The 19,454-nt window shown below is 40.4% G+C and overlaps 1 protein-coding gene across 1 annotated transcript in view; it reads left to right on the forward strand.

The window, feature by feature from the left end:
* The window catches only part of KLHL29 (kelch like family member 29), a 389,156-nt gene that overhangs the window by 69,469 nt on the left and 300,233 nt on the right, over window positions 1-19,454 (forward strand). The window lies entirely within an intron of this gene.

Below are 19,454 nucleotides of genomic sequence, written 5' to 3' on the forward strand. Positions count from 1 at the left end.
CAGGCAAACTGCAGAGGCAGGGCAGGTTGTTCAGGGCTGTGTCCATGTCCAAGCAAGTCCTTTAATACCCCTGAGGATGAGGGCTCTGCAGCCTCCCCACACAGCCATTCTGCTGCTTAAGCACCTGCTCTGAATTCTTCCTTATCCCTTACCAGATTTTCCCTTGATGCAGCTTGCACCTGTTGCCTCTCTCACTGCACACTCCAGGAAGATTCTGGCTCACCACATGCTCCATACCTAAAACCATCCACTAAATAATCACAAACTGGAGACGTATGATTATAAAAAGCTCAGATCAGTGCTTCCCAAGCACCTATGAATCAGGCAGTATTTTTTGAGTTTGCATCCATTTAACAGCATCTGTGTTGGGGTTTGGGGGTTTTTTAGGGAGTTGGTTGGTTGGTTTGGGTTTTTTTGTTTCTTTTTTTTCAGGGAGATGGTTTGGTTTTTTGTGGTTTGTTTTGGTTTTTTTTTTTTGAAAGAGGACTCCGATTTTACTGTGCTGTTATGTCAGGAGCAAGGATGGAGTGAGGCACAGACAACACTCACTGTAACATCTCTGTAGGTGCCAAAACAAAAAGACCTGTGTTTGTTTCTGCCTATGGATAATACATGTCAAATAGACGTGGATTTAGTTACAGAGCTTTGAGTTGGATATGGTTCCTGTTCCTATCTCTTCAACAGCTGTCCTAGTAATAGCTCTGCCTCAACTTCCATGCCTTTAAAATAGAGATTATGCACTCTTATTCACAGAACGCTACAAGTCACTATAGTAACTTAAATGCTTTTGGTTACTTAGGAGAAAACTGCTATAAAAAAAGGTTAAAATATGTGTTTTTTATGGTATAAACTATATGTTTTTACTTGCACAGGTTTATGCTAACTCCATAGTCTTTTGTTGGCTTTTTTAAACCTAAGAGGTGTTATTCTGTAATGCGTTGTGTTACTGTACAAATTGGATGCTTTTATCCAAATTATGTGTTGGAAATCAAAGGTGACACACACAGGGGTTGTTAGGATAGCCTTTTTTTCACACAGAAGATTTGGAAGTAGAAACAAAGCTTAGAAACTTGATTCTTTTAAAAAGTAAGTTCTTTCATAAAAGCAGTTAAGTATTCTTTCTGTGAGCTTTAATAATAATGAGCTTTTTGGTGCTGGGATGAGCGATAATTGCAAATGGCAAAAAGTCATCAGAATGTTGTTGCTCTGATTGCAGATTTTATTAATCGTAAAAGAAATTATTCACCTAGAAAGGCTCTTTTTTAAGTGCTCATTTACATGAAGATTTGCTGCCTAATTTATTTTGTTAAAAAAAAAAAGTTCAAAGAAACCACAAAACCCCACAACCAGGAACCTGCACAAACGTAGTCCTGTCCTTCAAAACCCTGATTTTGTCCTTCTCATCTAGTTTGCTTAAAATATCATCTGTGCTCCTTATCAGTGGCACCAATCTTAATTTTGCCTCCTCTTTCTCAGAAATGTAGGTGAAGCTTCTTAGAATTATTTTATAGTTGAGTACTGTACATCTTCCCTGCATGAATTTCCTCCACATTTAAAAAGGATGTTTATCTTTTATGAATGACTTCTTGGGTAGATTAGTTGTTTGGCCCTTTACATGTTTCTGATCTCATGATGTGTTGGGATTTGCAGATGTAAATTAATTTTTCATCTGTTTTCTCCCACTCCTTTTATGTTGTTTTCAACATGAGTCTTGAGTTAATAAAAAAATGGAGCACATCCTTCACTGTAAGAATACAATTAATCAGTGAGCCTGCCCTGTGAGCTTAAAACAGGGTACCTGCTAAAGTATCTCTTTAATTGGGGTTTTGGATGGTAAACTCTTTGGGGTAATGGTGCAGCCTTTACATGTTCCTGCTAGAGAATTCATACAGAGAGCATTGCTATGGCATGAATATTCAACAGCTGCCTGCCCCTTATTCCTTATGCTGAAATATTAATACAGCAGTGATTCTTCACCTAATCGTGCCGAGATCAGGTGTGTGCAAGTAATCCTACTGACAATATCCCGGTATCCTGCACACACCCCAGCCTTCTTCGGGGATCACGCCTTCCTGGACCATGCTGAACACCAATTGCTCTCAGTAAATCCACAACTGCTGTTGCTGAAATGATGATGGGCTCTGCTCCTGGATGTGTGCCACCAGGTCACCCTTTCAGCCTGCAGAAGGACAATAACTCCAAGGGGGCAATAAAGCTGCTATTCATCATAGCAAAAGAGAGTTCAGATGTGCAGATGGAGAAGCACTTTACTGTAATACCCACTGTGATAAAGCTGTCTGAGAAATTTTCCAGTACCAAATTGAGATGCTTCACCTGGCATTGTGATCACTTGGGCCAGGACTGGGTTGCGCTGAGTTTGTGGCAAATCCTCTAAGGAAGTGCAGAATTCCTGTGCCCTGCCATGTTCTGGGCTGTAAATTGAAAACAGGATTTCACAGGATTGATGTGACAGACTTCTCAGTCTATTTTATAAACTAGTAGTTAAAGTATGCCCCACTAATTCTGGTCTCAGAGTTGGCTGTTGAAACTCTAATGTATTTTAACACAAAATTATGCAGGCTGAAGTTGGGTACAGAAGTGGAGCAGATTCTTCTGTTTCATGTGTATTTGAAAGCTGAGAAAGCTTCTGCTGAAGTCAGACAACACTGGCTTGTCAAATTGCTCACGAATGAAAAGATTGCTCTTGGATGGAATTAGTTTGCAGTATCTCATTTACCATCTTAGTTTTGTCATGAATTTCCCCTACTCGGCAGCCTGAAATGCCAAGTGAAAAAGTGTTTCAGTGGGAGATAATATAATATATTAAGAAAATGTTATTGATCACAGTATGCTTTTACTGGAAGATGACTTTTTCTGACCGGAACATGAGGGACTTTGCCTTGTTATTGTAGGAAAATGTATTGTAATATGCAAACAGGATTATTGTTAAGGTCACAGCAACTTTGTTTTTACATTCCACATCTTCTGGAAGCGAGCTTCTCCACAACTAATGCTGTCAGCTGGGCTAAAGTGAGAACAATTTCAGTTTTGAACTTTCAAGCAAGAGATTGCAGCAAGTGTTCTTTGTTTTTGAAGTAGGGAATAAATACTGTTTTCCACATCACCAAAGGTCAAGACTATAATTTGATAGAGATTACTGTAAGCATTTCATTATGATGATGGACTGCTTTGTGGTGGTTCTTTGTCATAATCAATTAGTGTACATTTTCTCATCACACATGTGTTTTATACATACCTTACAGACAGAAAATGTTGCACATTTGGGTTTCCACACACGAGGACTATGAGGCACTTAAGTTTTATATGTAAATTGGGAAGATTAGCCAGGTGGAAGATTCCATGTTGCTCACAGACATCTTTTGTGGGTCTGTGGACATAACTGCTTTGCAAACCATGAAGGCATAAATTTGTGATGGGATGCCCAGTACAGGCAACTTCAGAACAAGGACACTTTTAAACATGTTTGATGTAAAGAGGGCTCCCGCTGCATAAACAGTAACTCAGAGCCATTAAAATCCTGCTTGCAGTGAGGTTGCTTTCTGCTGAAGGGCTCAAAATTTCCCCTCAAGGGTAAGCATGTCATTAAGATGATAATTCTTCAAGTTATTTTGAGCTATTTCTAAGAAAACTCATCCAGAGAACATACTGCAAAACTTTACTCTTCACCAAATCTTATATCTGTGAGATATGTTATAGTAGTAGCCACGTTAATTTAGACTGGAAACACAAGCTCTCTTGGAATAAATCAGTGAAGGTTGCACTGAAAATCCAAGAATATTGTCTTCTCTGTGTTAGTTTTCCTTTTACCCTGCTCCACTTGCAACATATCCTTCCAGTGGTTTTCTCTGTTTTTCTTGCAGTAAATCCCCACCTCAGTGAATTTGAAGATACAAACCTGACTGCATAAATCAATCTCTGGTACAGTAGTGAGTTACTAACCTGTTCAAGGTTTCCACATGGCAAAATGATTTCTTCACTTTAAGAAACCATTTCCTACACAGGCAAAGTACTGTTACTAAAATGGTTGTTGTATTCTGAAATGTAATTGTATTTCTTTGCTGCTTTTTCTAATTCAGTTTGTACAATGAGAAGTTGTTGTAAGTCAGAGGAACAGACGTTAGTTGTGTGCAAGACCTATTTCCCTGATCCTCTTTTGCAGACTCCTCTTCTAAGAAGTGCAGGAGAGAGACCATTTGTGTTATTAAACCAAACAGAATGGAATAGTTTAGATTTTGGCTTTTAAAAGAGTAAAAGCAAAAACAGAAGTCCCTAGATTTTCTTTTTGCCCTTTTTAGCTGCAGTAGCTTGCTGTGGTTTATTCAGCACAAGAAACATGACTTGATGTGCAAGCATATTAAAGGTTAATTGTTGGATTTCCTGCAGGAATTAATCTATTGTTTCTACTTAGGATGTTTAAAAATACACAAAATACTTTCTATTTTCCTTCATGGCTTAAAGAGAAGCAAAGTTACTACCATCACTTCACTTCCCAGTCCCCACGGGACCTTGGTTTTAAGGCAACTTGGCTCACAGAATCAGCTCAGCTTGTGTGGATGTCTGCCCTGTGGGACTCGTGCTCCTAAAAGATGCTTTATGTTGCCACATGTTTTCCTGCTACTTGGCAGGAAAACGATGCTCAGCCTTTGTAATTCTCTTCATCTTCCCAAGATGTGCCAGAGCTCACCCCGCTCACAAAGCCTGTCTTGTGCAGACACGAGTCTCCAGAACGTGGTGGCAGTTCAGGACGGGCTGGGAATGTGTCCCCACAGCTGTGTTCAGTAAGGATAGGTAGAGTTTCAACAGTGTTGTTTAAAAACAGCTCTATCAATGTTGCAGCAGACCTCTTTGTTAGGCATAGAAATGAGCCAAGACACAGATTCCCATTTAACAACGTGAAAAGGGTCCCAGTTTATTCTTCTTTACGGCTCAGTTATCCTGACTCCAACTATTCACTGACTCTGGCTGCAGCAGGCTCCTATGGTAGGGTCTAACTGCAGACTGACTGCTGGTTATTTCCTGCTGGAACATGACTGCAAGTATTCCCTTGCTGCCTCTGACCAAAGGCTTTTACTGTCTATGACTATGACTGCAGGCTCTAATGCCATCAGACCCAGACTGACTTCCCAGCAGATCTTTTACAGCAGCAACTCTCTTCCTTGTTTCACTCTTCTTTGTGTTTCTCTGGATCATTCGTTCTTCCTCAGGACTCCTCTACCTCCTCCAGATTCTCTTTCAGTATCTCCTTCTTCAAAGTCCTCCTCTACCCACCTTTTTATCACACTTATCTTTATTAGTCACAGCTGCTCCCCATTAAGGGCAGGGCTGTTCCTTTTCTTTAGTAATTAGTGCAACTGTGACTTCTGAGGGGTGAGGTCACTTTAATCCTTTCTTCTACACCTACATATCAACACAGCTGTTCAGCATTTATTTGCAACCTTTTGTGACTAGTTCTCCAGAATGCGATTTAAAATACCACTAGAATCAGCTACATCTGGCCAGCCCCTTGGATGAACTCAGGTATTAGTTTGATGTGCCTAAAAAGATGAATTATTTACACAAAAATCCATTTAGTTTTCATGTTCCCTATCTTCATGAACTGAAAGATGAGTGGAGGGAGAGAGGAAAAAGAGAAACCCCATGGGAGAACAGTTCATGCTGTTGAAATCATAGTTAAGTTGTTTTATTTGGTTTTTTAAATGGTTCTTGGTGGGCACAGTAAACACAGGGAAGATATTGTTCACTTTTACTGCATCTTGTTCTGAGTGTGAGAATTCAGTAGTAAGCAGAAAAGACAACAGTCTATAAAATCCCTTTGTATGTTTGCAGAAGAGTTTGATATAATGACATGAAAGATATCTCTTAATCTATGCATCTAATTGTAATGCAGTAAAGAACAGCTCTGCTTACGAGTATGTGAGCAAAAACATTTGCACTGAACGTTTATGGGGACACAAAGAGGTGGCTCTTGAGGAGCAGAAAAGGCTTTCTAATTTGTTTTTCCTTCTTACAGCAGTTTTGTTTTTTTAAAAAAGTCTTTTGCACAGAAGAGATAAATTGAAAGATGCAGATAAATTGGAAGAGGTGGTGGGGTTGCAGTGGGAAGATCATGGTCAGATTTGAATCTTCCCTTGCTCAGTCATAAACCTGCTCCTGAGCTGCTTCACATCCCCGTGAGACATGGCTCTGTACAGCCTGAATTTGAATAATAGAGTTGCCATTAGAGTCCAACATAAAAAAGATGATTGGCTGTGTGCTTGATTTACGGGAAGGCAGAAGTGGTGAAGTATATGGTACACCAGGGGATATTTATGCCGCTAATGCCTAAAACACAGCCCAGTGTTCTGCGCACTGGAGATGCTTTCAAATGGCAAAAACAAAGGTGTGAATGGCAGTAAATCCAGTTATTCTGATAGTTGAATGGCCCCAGATCAGGATCAGGCTGTGCAGCCTCTTCAACATGCAGAGCAAGTCTGGTAAAGCCCCTGTTTAGTTACTGCCTGTTACAGGATTATCGGCTTTGAATCAAAGAAAATAATTTCAAATATGTTACGATTTAGGGTATATTGTTTCATCTTCATCAGTTTCTAATGCAAGAATTATATTTTTCAATTTATGTGCAAATAGGCTTCCAAAATCTGTTGCTGTGAACTGAGATTTTGTCAGATTCTTTTTCCTTCATCAAATTACTCCTGTTCTGCTAATAACTGTCAAATTGCACCTCAACTCAGCATTTTCTTGATTTATCTTCCCTGCAGTAGCTAACAGTAGTTCTCTGAGGTGTATCACTTGGCTGCTGTGCAAACAGGCTGCTCTTAAGGTACTGAGCTGTGCATTTAAATTTTTTTGAAATGTTACAGCAATTATATTTGATTCTTAGAAAAACAATTCATTGCTGACTCAAACTGGATAAATTTTTCAAGTCGTAGAGATTTTTTTCTCAGATGTTCATAAGCTGAGCGGACATTTGGCATTCGTCACTCTGCGATGTCTAAAACAAAATACTAACTCTATGGTTTTAGTCTGGTTTTTTTTCCCCTAAAGAAAATATTAGTCAGATCTTTCTGCTAAATAATACATTCTGCTCCATTTGACCAAATCCACCCATTTCCATGCTTCTCCAGGAAAATACTTTACAGGGAGGGAAGTCCTGGAGAAGCTGGTTTGGGGTTGGTTAGAAGCTCCCTTAAAGATGTTAGTGAGGGTTACTTCTGGCTGTGTCCTTTCTAAAGGTGTTTCTAATTAAAGAGCATTTGCTGAGCTTGGATTAATTTTGTGTGATACAGAAAATTCACCTGTATTCCCTAAAATACCATTTCTAAACAATTTTCTGCATTTAAAGCAATTTATTTCTCTCAACTCTTTATTTGGGGAAAACAGATAGGGGAAAAAAAAAAAAAACAACAAACCCACTTGTCTACTAAGCTCTCCATGCAATTTTGGCCCTTCTCCACTCATGGAAGAACTCACAATTTTATAGAAGTTGCTTGATACTAAGAAAATGTAGATGCACACCTGTCTCTGTGCTGTGTGGACTTGAACCAACAAGATCGATATATCCAAATTACAGTAGCTGTGTCTAGTGTGAACGAGATGCTACTTACATTTTCAGGTAAAAAGAAATCAACAACTATTAATTTGGTAGAATTATTTATTTCTTACTGATGATATTTTCAGTGTATCTAATCAGAGCACTCATGAATAGAAATGAAACAATTTAAATAGAGGCAGTGTACATTGTATGATCTTGTTTTCTCAAACTGTTCCATAATGCAGTGAATAAATTTATCTGTTCTACCGAAAAGACTTCTGCAGAAATCATGCACAGTGCTTTCACCTCTATTATTTAATACGACTGTTTTATAACTCTTGGAAGATGGTTATTTCTGCTGCTGCTGCTACAGGCATCTGGAAAAAAAATGTTCGTTTTGGGGCAACAGAAGGGAAAGGCAGACTTGGAGAGTCTGAAAATCTGGGAAGGTGCACCAGGGACATTAAAGTGAAAGGTGTGTAGAAAATGATGAAGTGGTCTTACTTCATATTACTCCCAAACCCCTGGAATAGCAAGGTCCGTATTTACAGAGGGTAAAGTAATGACTGAAGAGAGGCTGCTCTGAATCAGCATCTGAGCCCCTTGGAAGCACAGGGAGAAATGTATCTGTGCAGAGGCAATGCTCACAGAATGTCCTGGTAGCACTTGAATTTTGCTCTGAGTCATTGGATAAATGTGGGACACTGTGGGAGAGACAAGTTTTAAGTGGCCTCAGCACTAACCAGCTTTTGGCTGTCCATCAGGCCTCTTGGGAGCCTGGTGGGCTTTGCAGTGTTCTCCTCGAGGTGTGATACTGTCTGACTCTGCAGTTTGAGGTGGTGATGGCCAAGGGTGCCAGCAGTGAACTTTGCACTTGGTGGTGATGGAGGCCACTCTGTCCTAAGGGAATCTGACCAAGATTCTGTGGTTTGCACTGTTTAAAATACCTTTTTAGTAAAACTTCTCATCCAAAATTCAAATTTGCCTATTAAATGTTAGTGCTTACTTAGAGGTCTTTGCAAGGTAATTTTTCTTCTCTTTTCTGTTTTTTTTGGTGGGTTTTTTGGGGTATTTTTTGGAGGGGAGTTGGGGGGTTTTGGGGGTATTTTGGGGGTTTGTTTGTTTGGGTGTTTTTGTTTTTGTTTGTTTGTTGCTTTTGGTTGGTGTTTTGTTTTGGTTTTGTTTTGTTTTCTTTTGCACACTCCAGATTATTTTACACAGGGAGCTTTGCTTCTCCTTAGTAACTAAGAACATAAACAGATCTTAGAGGTGAATCTACACAAGCTGGAAGCAAACTAGGAGATCAACATGTCGTCTTATCCTTCCTGCTGAAAGGATGCAGATGCAAAATGCCACCATCATTTCTGTTACAGTGCCTTTAAAAGTTGCAACTCCACTGTCCAGGCAGGATTTTGGTAAGCAAAATCTCCTAACTCAAACAGGTTTTAGATTGCCATAGTTCGTTCATAGATACCAAAATACAAATACTTCCTTCTCCTCACTAAAGCTGCCCTAGGATCATTCAGTATAAGCCACAGCATAGGTTTCACTTTTCCACACTTATTAACTCTCCTAATGCTTGGGAAGGGGTTGTGAGCAGTGCAGGTGGAGCTGGCTGCTGTTTATGATCTATCCTTTTCTTTTCTTCTTTTTTTCAATTGAGGTATTTTAATCCCAAAATGAATTCCAGCACTTACATGCTTTTAAAACCTTACTGGCAACCATCACCTCTTAATCTTTTTGCATTTCTTGTGATTAGCAATGCTTTCTAATCCTAACACCAGACCTAACAGCAACTGTTAACTGCACTACTTGTTTTAAATCTAAATCTAATCCTTCTAGCTGTCTGAGGCCAACATTATATTTATCTCTCTGAAATTACTGACTGCAAGATGTTGTAGCAGTTCTTTAGTTGGTGGGGTTTTTTGGTGTAGGTGTTTTGGTTTTCTTTTTTTTTTTTTTTTTGTTGATGTTGAGCTTTGGTTTTTGGGGGGTTTTGTGTTGTCGTTGTGGAGTTTTTTTTGTTTGTTTGGGGTTTTTTTTGCTTTTTTTTTTGTTGTTTTGTGTTGTTTTGGGGTTTTTTTGGTTGTTGTTTTTTGTTTTGTTTTACTTTTTCATTCCTTGTCATTAATTGATAAATACAGCAATTGGTATATTTCCCGAAAAAGATGCAAATGGGTGCTTTTCCTCCCTTCAGTCTTTTTGTTCTTTTCTTCTTCTCCTGGTCCTGGAGAAGCAATTTGCTTTCTACCTGAGTTTATGATTAGTAGTGAGATGTGTAGGTGGAATGTGTTTTAGTGGCTTTTTTCCCCTCTTCCTTTCCCTCCCCCCACACCTATTAATATATCTGTTAGTAAGCTAATGCTGTTAGGTTATGCAGACTGCTCAGTGTGTGAGGAAAGCTAAGACAGCCATCAAATCCTCACACTGCCCTGAAACATCTTTCCCTTGTGCCAGAGGCTCTGTGTGTGTTTGTCTGTGAGGCAGCAACAGATTTTACATCCAGCGACTTCTCAAAGAAAAGGGTAAAGAAATTGCTGTTGTAGATTTACTGGTGTGAGGATTTTTTACCTTTTCCCCACCTGGAAAGTTGTGTGGGTGTTTACAGTCTCTACGGAACTGCTCTGAATTTACATTAGGAAAGGGGGAAGGGAACATCAGAAAACTGAAAACTTCTCTTTGTTGCTGCTTGGAGTTTTTATTTTTTCCCCATGGGAGGGGCCAGGGAGGTTTATCCAGGAGCACGCAACCCCCAGATGACCCTATTTACTTAAATCCTGGAATCATTTTCAAGGTGGATGAAAAGACTGGCAAAGAGAGGCTGCAGAATAGAAAATAGCATTTTTCCATAATCACAGTAGGTAATAGCTAATGACATCTGGTGCTGCTGCTGGGGTCTTCCATGGTCTGTTTTTCTTAGCTGTGATTTTCTTTCTCCAACCAAAGGAAATTTGAGCTTTATTTGTTTTTGGCAGCATTGAGGAAGCATTTTGGATTTTAAAGCAAGGTAGGAAGTTTTTACATATGTGTATATATAAACATGTCCTTGCTCTGTGAAGATGTCATGTCTGCTGGTCCTGGTGTCTGAAAGCTCATCTGTATTCTCTGTCAATGGACTAATAAAAGGGTGGTACTTCTCTCCATGTTCTTTTCCTTGCTTATATACTCATACCATGTCAGCTCTGGCAAAAACTGCTACTCTTGTATTTAAAACAGAAACAGAATTGCAAAGCAATATGTGGTTCAAAACAATCAAAATGTAACTGTGTCATTGCCCTTTTCACCTTATTAAATGTATAGTTACTTAAATGACTTTAATCCATTACTAGCGAGATTGTCTGGCTGCTGGAAGAGGATACAGGGCTTTCATCTCTGCTCAGACAGAGCTGCTCCACATCTCTGAGGGGAGAGCTCATCTGGGATGTCTTCTTTTTCTGTTGAACAGCCAGGAAATTTCAAGGAGCTGCATCTTCTCCATGTACATGTGTGCCTACCCAGCTGCTCTCCCTGCTCTGGCTGTTTCCTGAAGAGAAGTTCTGGCTGCCTCTTCCCTGGAAGTGTTCAGGGCCAGACTGGATGAGGCCCTGAGCAATCTGGTCTAGTGGAAGGTGTCCCCCATTGGAGAGGGGTTGGAACTAGGAGATCTTTCAAGGTCCCTTCCAACCCAAACCGTTCTGTGGTGCTATTTCTGTTTTCCCAAGGTTGCTTTGGGGCTCTTCATACATCTTCTAACAGTTCCCTCTCCACTTCCTCTGTTTTTCTTTTTCCCCACATGCTGGAGTTCAGTCAAGGTCCCTGTTGAGTTTGTACAAGCTTGTAAAATATTTTAGCTGTGATTAATTTAGTCTTGACTTTCCAAAGGGATAAGTGCTTGTAATATATGATGAAATCAGGCTCCCGCCCTTTTTAATTATTTCTCTGCTTCACACCTTTGAGTTCCTTTTCCCAGATAACTTTTAAAATTTTGTGATGCGGGGCAAAAATATATGAACATAAAAAGTGAACAAGTCAAAATTAGGCTTTTTAGTCAAATGCCCTGGCAGGGGGGAAGCTAGGACACTGACTGGGCTTTCCCTGGCAGCCTGGCAGGAGACACTGATCCCTGCTGCTCTTCTGAGCTGCAAATACTCATGGCTGTGGAAGGAGGGGATGAAGTGAGAGCCAGTCTAGGCGTTGGCAATACTCATATTGTGTCTTAAGTTGCAAGTGCAGCACTCTTGGTGCAGAAAGGAGAGGTTGAGGGGGTAGCCCTAAATTTTAGGGTCCTAATGCCTTTAATGCCATCTTCAGTGGGAAGGTGGTTTAAGGAGGATCTAGTGTGAATTAGGAAAGTGTGATGATTAAAAATTGGGGCAACCAATACAAGAGAAGCATGGGATAAATAAATGATACTGGAAAAATTAAGTTGGTACCCTACATAAAACATAAAGAAGTCAGGGGTGATATTTGCAGACTTGCTGTAGTGTTGCTGATGGCCAGAGAGACTTCTGAGCTTGAGAGCTGCTGCTGTTCTACTCTGTTTACTTCCTTTTATAATTTCCCAAAGAGAGACTTCCTGATCCCTGCCTGCATAACTCTTTACTCTCCAGTCAGTGCTCCTGTTTTTCTGCACAACGTCATACCTACTTACAAAAATCACTCTAGTTAAAAAGGAAAGCATATTTATCTGATAGTTTTCTATTTTAGCAAAGGCAGAATATCTGTTCCTTTCAAAGCCATGCTGAGCTGATTTATGTAACAAGTTGGATCTTCTACCATCTCTTTTTTTAATTCAGCTTTGGGCTCCAACTACAGAACACATGTGGTGGGAAGCAGACAATCCCATTACCCTGCTCCTCCTTCACTATATCTGCTGAAAACCCTTTTTTTTCTGGTAGATATTGTAAAAATCAATATTCCAGTTGCTGGGAAGGAAGGAGCACTATGCAGGTTGATACCAAGGGATCTGCAGTCTGTAAGGTGTGAGATTGCTTTCTCCTTGCACTGCTTACAATCTTGGTCTTACTGCGTACACATTTTGGGTGCATATACATAAGACAGATGCTTTTATGTTTTTATGGTAAGTTTCAAAGGAGCAGAACTGATCAAGGCTGCTATCATGAATAGTAAGTGTTCAGTCCCATAAAAATTGCTTGTATAAGTAAACAGTGTTCCAGAAAGTGACAATCCTAATGCCTTACATTGAATTTCATTAATTTTTTTACCACTTTAATTTCTTCAATAGTTTTTGAGGCATGGAAACTGATAACCTTCAGGCTACTCTGTACCTTAGAAACCTTTCTGCCTTAGAATAGCGCAAGCAGTGACCAGTGAAGCTGAAAGGGAAGAAGATAGTGATTAAAAACATAATACAAATGTGTAGAATGTGGGAAGAATCTTGAGTTCAGAAGACACTGAGATTCAAGAATAAGAAATTTTAGCACTCATGGGACCCTGACTTCCAGCAGGGCAGCAATAATGATAGGCATAGCAATACTTACTTGAAAAATCTTTTTTTCTTACCAATCCCTCTCACTGATGCCAGCTCAGGTGCTGGGCTGGAGGACAGGGGTGGCTCTGGCTGTCAGCACTGAGGTTGGAAGGGTAAATCGATATGCAAAGCATGTTTTTAACTGCTTGAAACCCAGGGACACGCTGTACCTGACCACAGCCTATTTCAAGGTCTGTCAGCTTTGAGGAGTCAGCGAGCTGGCAGTGTCTCTTTCTGAACATACCCATGAAAATAATTGTGAATGATTAATTTTAATTACTGCTGGCTGAGGGCAGATCCTTGGCCGTGTGGATGGGTTTTATTACGCTGTGTCAAAGAATTGTCTGAGCTAGAAAAGTCTCAAACTTCTTGCTGTTTGAAAGGTGTGCTGGGGAAAAGGTGTGTCTGCAGGAGTCTTCCCATCATTCAAAATTGCTTAGTGGTGGTGTAGCAGCTGCCCATGGTGTGTGAGTCAGTGCAGAAAGCACTTGAAACTGAGAGTGGGGAATGGCTGGAGGTGAAGATAACTGATGGCTGCTCCTGTTACCTTACAGTCTCTGTTCCACATGTTGTGTTTCTCTAAGCTGAGGCAAGAAAGGAAGACTGTGCCGATCTGAAAGGACTTGCTTCTGTTACAGCTTTAAAGCACATTCCTTTTGCCTCATCGTGTTCTAGGCTCTGTCAGTGGTTAGAGTAACTCTCCTCCAAAACAGCCATGTTGGAGTTGCTCAATGTACCTCCTGTAAAACCTAATCTGGGGGCAGTGGTCTGTTTTCTCAGTTTCAGAGATGTACCTGAGACAGAGTGATCAGCTGCTGCTTTACTGAAATCTCTTTGGCTTTTCTGTCATTTGTGTGGTATTCCCAGAGGCTATTGGAGAAGGAATAGGTTTGAACCTCCTCTCACTGTAGCAGCTAGTTTTCTCTAGGCATTGAACCAAAGTGTCTTCATTCTGGTTTAGGAAGGTTGATTTATTTCTAAATATTTTCTCCATATTTGGAGTATGCCTTTAGACACCCAAGAGACAATAGGAGGTCTATCAGGTAAGTTGCTGACCTCAAACTGTGAAATCTACAGCTGAAATTGTGTGCTCAGCTGCACTCCCAGCTTTCCCACTAGCTTAACTTTTTTGGCATTGATCGAATAATTTGACCTTTTTTTCTTAGGTTTTTGCCTTTCTTTTAAAAAATGTACATCTGCTGGGCAGAGGTTGAATTTGTTTGTTTAATCCTTTTCTTTTTATATTCTTGTACATTACCAGGAAAATTTTTGGGTTGGGAGTGTGTAGAAGAATATTGAAATTGCATGCAAAAATATCTTCCAGTCATTATAAAAAACCCAAAAGCATCCCTAATTTAGAAATGTCTGCTCATGGAAATAGTTATTCTCAGCCAGTGAAATTGAGTTTGGTACTACTAGACTTTGAACTATGAGAGTGTGCAGATCAGCAGCACTGATTTATGTCCCTACAGAGTTTTAAGAAATATTCCTTATCCAAGAATGGCTTTTGGAAAGGTTTCCATTGAAGGCTTGCTGCTTCTGATTTGAGTGGAGCTCTGTAGACAGCTAAGCTTCAAGCCCTGAGCTCTTTATATATTCCTTAAAATTTTATCATTTTTTTTATATTTAAATGTTTATGTAGACCTTGTAAACTTGATACGACCTTGCTCTTGTACATGGAGGCGAGCACTGCATTTCCCTAGGAAATTGCATGATGGTGTTGGGAATGGAGCCCAAACCACCTGAACCTCACACCAGGGTTTGGACCATAAATAATGCCACCTTCAGTGCCTGGCATGGAGGCTGTGTGACTAAGCTGTCATTGCAGCAATACTGTGATGGTAGATTTTCCTGCTTAAACTAATCATGGTCATGTTCACAGCACCTAATGGAGTGCCAAAAATTAGCAGACTGGGCAAGCTGATTCTTGTTCCAAGCTGTGGGAATGGTAAGAATATGTCAACTTTAAAGGTTAGCAAGGTGGGCTTGTTTTATCCTCTTCTTTAGTTCTGTTTTCTGTTCAGAGATAAGATACAGTGATTGTGGCAGTCTGCCATTGTATTGTCTGTGCAGTTTCCTTTTGCCAGGATAATCATCATCTGGACCCTCTTTTAATTAAATTAGCTCAAACAATGAACCGTATGAAAACTGCGCTGGGACTTGAGTGCAACTGCTGCATTCTTTTGGGTAGACACGCGCAGTATTGTTTGGTTTGGAGACTGATGACTTGGCTGGGCTTGCAGGGTTGGGGAGGCATTTCTTCATACTTGAATTTTCTTGGGCTGAAGTCTTCAAATTGGCAATTTGAACAGGAGTAGACTTTTTAATAGGCTACCTCTGCTTTTACTGTTTCTCAGAGGAAAGCGATCTTGTAAAAAAGGGCTTCCATCTGAAGGTTTTTCCTGTATTTCTGGTTGTTAAATGAATAAATGAAGAAGTGAAGAAATCAAGTTGGTTGTTTCTACTGTAATTGCCCAGATCATAACTGGTCAGTGGGAAATCTGTCAGTTACCGACTTCTTTTTGGTAATCTCTAATTTTTCTTAGCTTACGTATGTTTTTGCTGCTTTTTTTTCATAGATCAGTATACAATTTTTTACTTTTTCCTCCACTACTAACTATTAACCTCACACTTCTTATGGCACCCTATACTTATTTCCTGCATTTTTGTCCTCCCTCCATTTTTCCTTTCTGTACAGTTAAAACAGATATCAAAATATATGCTTACAGAGTATACAATAAAAGAGGAAACAAATGGAAGAAGAGGGAAAAATCGTGTATACTTTAAAACGTGCAATTCTTTTTTACCTTTCCTTAGGCATTCCTGATGTAACGGGACTTGTTACATTGTTGAATGTTGAATATTTTTACATTGTTGAATGTTGTTGTTTGAATGACCTGCAATTATGCAAATATCTTTATTTTTTTCTGGTCTTCTGTGTGGATGAAGAATTAAGTAAGTGGTCTTTTCCATTCCAACATGCATGGAAAAGGTTGTGATCTTGTACACTTGTACAAGGCAAATGTTTGCTCTTGCACAGCCTAAGCAGCATTTAAGGTGTCAGGAACGCCTTCCAAATCATCAAGAAATTTTCAGACCAGTTATCTGCCTGCCTGTTTGTCAGGAAATGATGGAGAAGATATGGAAGGGTCTTTCTTTGTGAGTGCATTATGCTGGAGCCCAAGCTGCTGTTTCATTCCTGTCTGTGTGCATTTCAACGTGTAAAACATAGACCACAGAGGCAACGTGATTTATCCTTGCTGAAGGATTTTGCAAAAGGGTGGATTCCATTTTCTCTGTAACTCTGTTTTGATAACGACGTCAGTTACACTTCAGCCAGATATCAGAAAACAGCAATGTAATTTCAGCACAGAAAACAGAAGTCAGAGGATGACTCTTAATCATCCTTACATGTCCAAAGCAAGGATAGAAGTGTTTAAAAGAAAGCACATCAGCAAAACACGGTGGTTTCCATTCAGAAATACCACTGTATGTACCTCCCAGGTGACAGCTTGTTCTGTCATCATGACAGTGCTGCTTGATGCTACATAATGGTCTCCAGGTCATTCATGGGAAGGAGAATGTACAAGGGAGCTAGGAGACCCAGCTTAGCTGCAAGCAGCACACCTTTATTTAATGCCACATGCATGGCAGTGCCAGGGATGCACACAGGTGTTGCATGGGTATAGAGAGGACAGCTTGAGTCTGAAACATTTGGGGGTGGTGGTCAAGACTTTTTAAATCTGCAGTGCCATTGTTTTCCCCCAGGCTGTGGGCTGTGTGTCACTCACACAGCAGCTGCCCAGTGCTGAGTATCAAGGAGGGCAGTGTCACCCTGCTGCCCTCACACTGCACCTCGACCCCTGGAGTCACCTGGTCCATCCCTGCCAGGCCTGCCAGTTGCCCTCCTAGGCTTCCTGAACTGTCTCCAAAGTGGCACATGGATTTTCAAATAACCATGTGTGCCTTGCAGGAAACCCTGAGTGACCCTCAGGAGCTGATTACAATTTGCTCTTTTTTCTTGAGGGCTGTTTTGATTAAGTGCCCTGCCCTACCACACAGGGCACCTACGTCACTGCTTTTGTTAGCTGAATAATGGCTGAGGATTTGTGTGTTCATGAACATGCATCGGTGGCTGCTGCTGCTTTCTGCAGTGACAGCACTAGCTGTGGTGAGAAGAAGCTAGGGAAAAATGAAACAACACCCTGAAAATCAGAGAAGAAATAAAGAATCCATATTTCACTTTTAATAAGTCTCATGATTTTTTTTAACAGGCAGATTTCTGATTTTTTTTGTTGTTGTCTTTTGCTACTTTGAACTACTCATCACTTTCCTCTTACTGAAGGATTTTGCAAACTCCTAGGTTCATATTAATACACTAGCTTCATATTAATAGGAAAATTATGCAGTCTTTGTACAGTTCCCTTCCATCTTTTTCTTCTGCTGTTTTCTTCTAATTAATGTGCAACAGAGTCCAGCTATATCAGGTAATTTGCCATTTGTCAGATCACAGGTGAAGGTAGTTTGGTGCAAAAGGCACTTCAGTGACATCTGGGTGAGCTTCTTTGCTAATTGGGTTTCAACATATGCATTATTGCCCACTTTAACTCAACACAATCATTTAAATCTGATTCCTTCACTGTTATTTTACACTTAGAATTTGTTACATTCAACCTTTTTTCCCAAGGAATAAATATTATTTAATTATCAGAGATTGACAGAATCACTGAGGTTTGCAGGCTCCTCAAATCCAGTCCAATGTGAGGCTGCCCTCAGTGTCTGCATGGCCTGATGCTTTGTACATGGAGTGGCTGAGAAAATCCAGAATTTGGTGATCTTATGGGGGGAGTACTATTTAAGGTTAAAAAACCAACATACTTTGCTTATTTAAAATGCTTAAATTCTGGTTTACATGTGTATCCTCCTCTCTCCTTAATGTGAATAGATGTGTGCTCCCCTGACCTAAGACACCATTTGGTCACTGTCCTTTATGCCTATAACTGTAGAGTATGTTGATTTTCATAGAACTATGTCTTTTCTTTCTCATCTCAAATTTCCTTTTTTACGCAGAAGAGAACTACATTTTCTACCTGTGAGCACTGCTGCTGCAGCAAGTTGGAAAACAGAATGCTAAAGGCATTTTGTTGGTGCTTACTGAGTATGTTGATGTTGCAGTCACAGAGGGAATTGCGGTGTCCTGCAAATATACCCAGTCTAGCTTGGTATCTTCAAATACACCAAACCAGGTTGTTCAGAGGCTTGTAATGCCCATCTACCCCCAGTCTGATGGGGTTCATAGTAAGTTGGTGTACCCTGCTGCTGATTCAGCTGATTTATGGTGCTTGTATTTACCTCGCAGCCCTATGACCGTGTCATAAAATTGCTGAGGTTGGAAAAGACCTCTGAGATCACTGAGTCCAGCCATGAACAGCCATGTTCGTCACTGACCTGTGTCCCTAAGTGCCACATCTAGATGTTTATTGAATATTTCCAGGGATGGTGATTCTACCACTTCCCTGGACAGCATGTTCCAATGCTTGACAACCCTTTCAGTGAAGAGTTTTCTCTTAATATCCAGTCTATACCTCTCCTAGTGCAACTTGAGACCTCTTGTCCTATCATTTGTCCTTTACTCCTGCGTGACAGGCTTGGAGGTAGGTTTTTTTATTGATTCCTTTTCCTAGGAAAATGCCCTCCTTTCATAACATTTTGCTTATTTGAGAATGTATTTTTTGGTCAGGCACAACTCAGGCTAATCACTGACCTGGTTCACTTGGGGGCACAGCTGTTTCTTGCATGGATCTCATCACCTCCCTGCTGCAAGGGTCTCTGTGAAGAGAGTCTTTGAGGGGATCACTGTCCTGTATTTTAATTTATCTGACCTATGTTAAAAGCACTTATGCCTGTGGGGCACATTGGGGAATGCATAAACCCCTTTTTGAATAATAACCACAGTAAAGCATTATTGTCATACAAAGGAAATTAGAAAAATCGATAATTGGGCTGGAATTATTCAGGAATTTGACTCCAGAGGGATCCTGAGTTGCACCTGATCCAAGGTGGTGCTTGGTTTCCTATCCAGTGCAAGAACATACTTCTAGCAGCCCAATAGCCCTATGCTTAGGGAATAGTCTCTGTGTGTGTGTTTTTAAGGGAGCAGCAATGCAAAATGCCATGAGAACCAGCTTTTGTCACTGATAAGCAGTTAATGGTTCTTAAAAACTGCAGAATGTGCAGGATTTGGCAACTTCACAGAACGTGGCAGTGTGGGAGCGAGCTGAGCTCCCTTGATGTGATGGGACACACTCCTGACGTGCCAGCCTGTGAGGGCTTGGAGCCCGTGTTCTAATTAATGTTGCTGTTGTACACAAATGCACAGAACCACTTCCTTTTGTCTTCTGAAAAAACCCAAGCTCCTGTGCTGAGAATTGTTTT

Source organism: Zosterops lateralis (assembly GCF_965231275.1).
Source record: "Zosterops lateralis genome assembly, chromosome: 3".
Lineage (NCBI taxonomy): Eukaryota > Metazoa > Chordata > Aves > Passeriformes > Zosteropidae > Zosterops > Zosterops lateralis.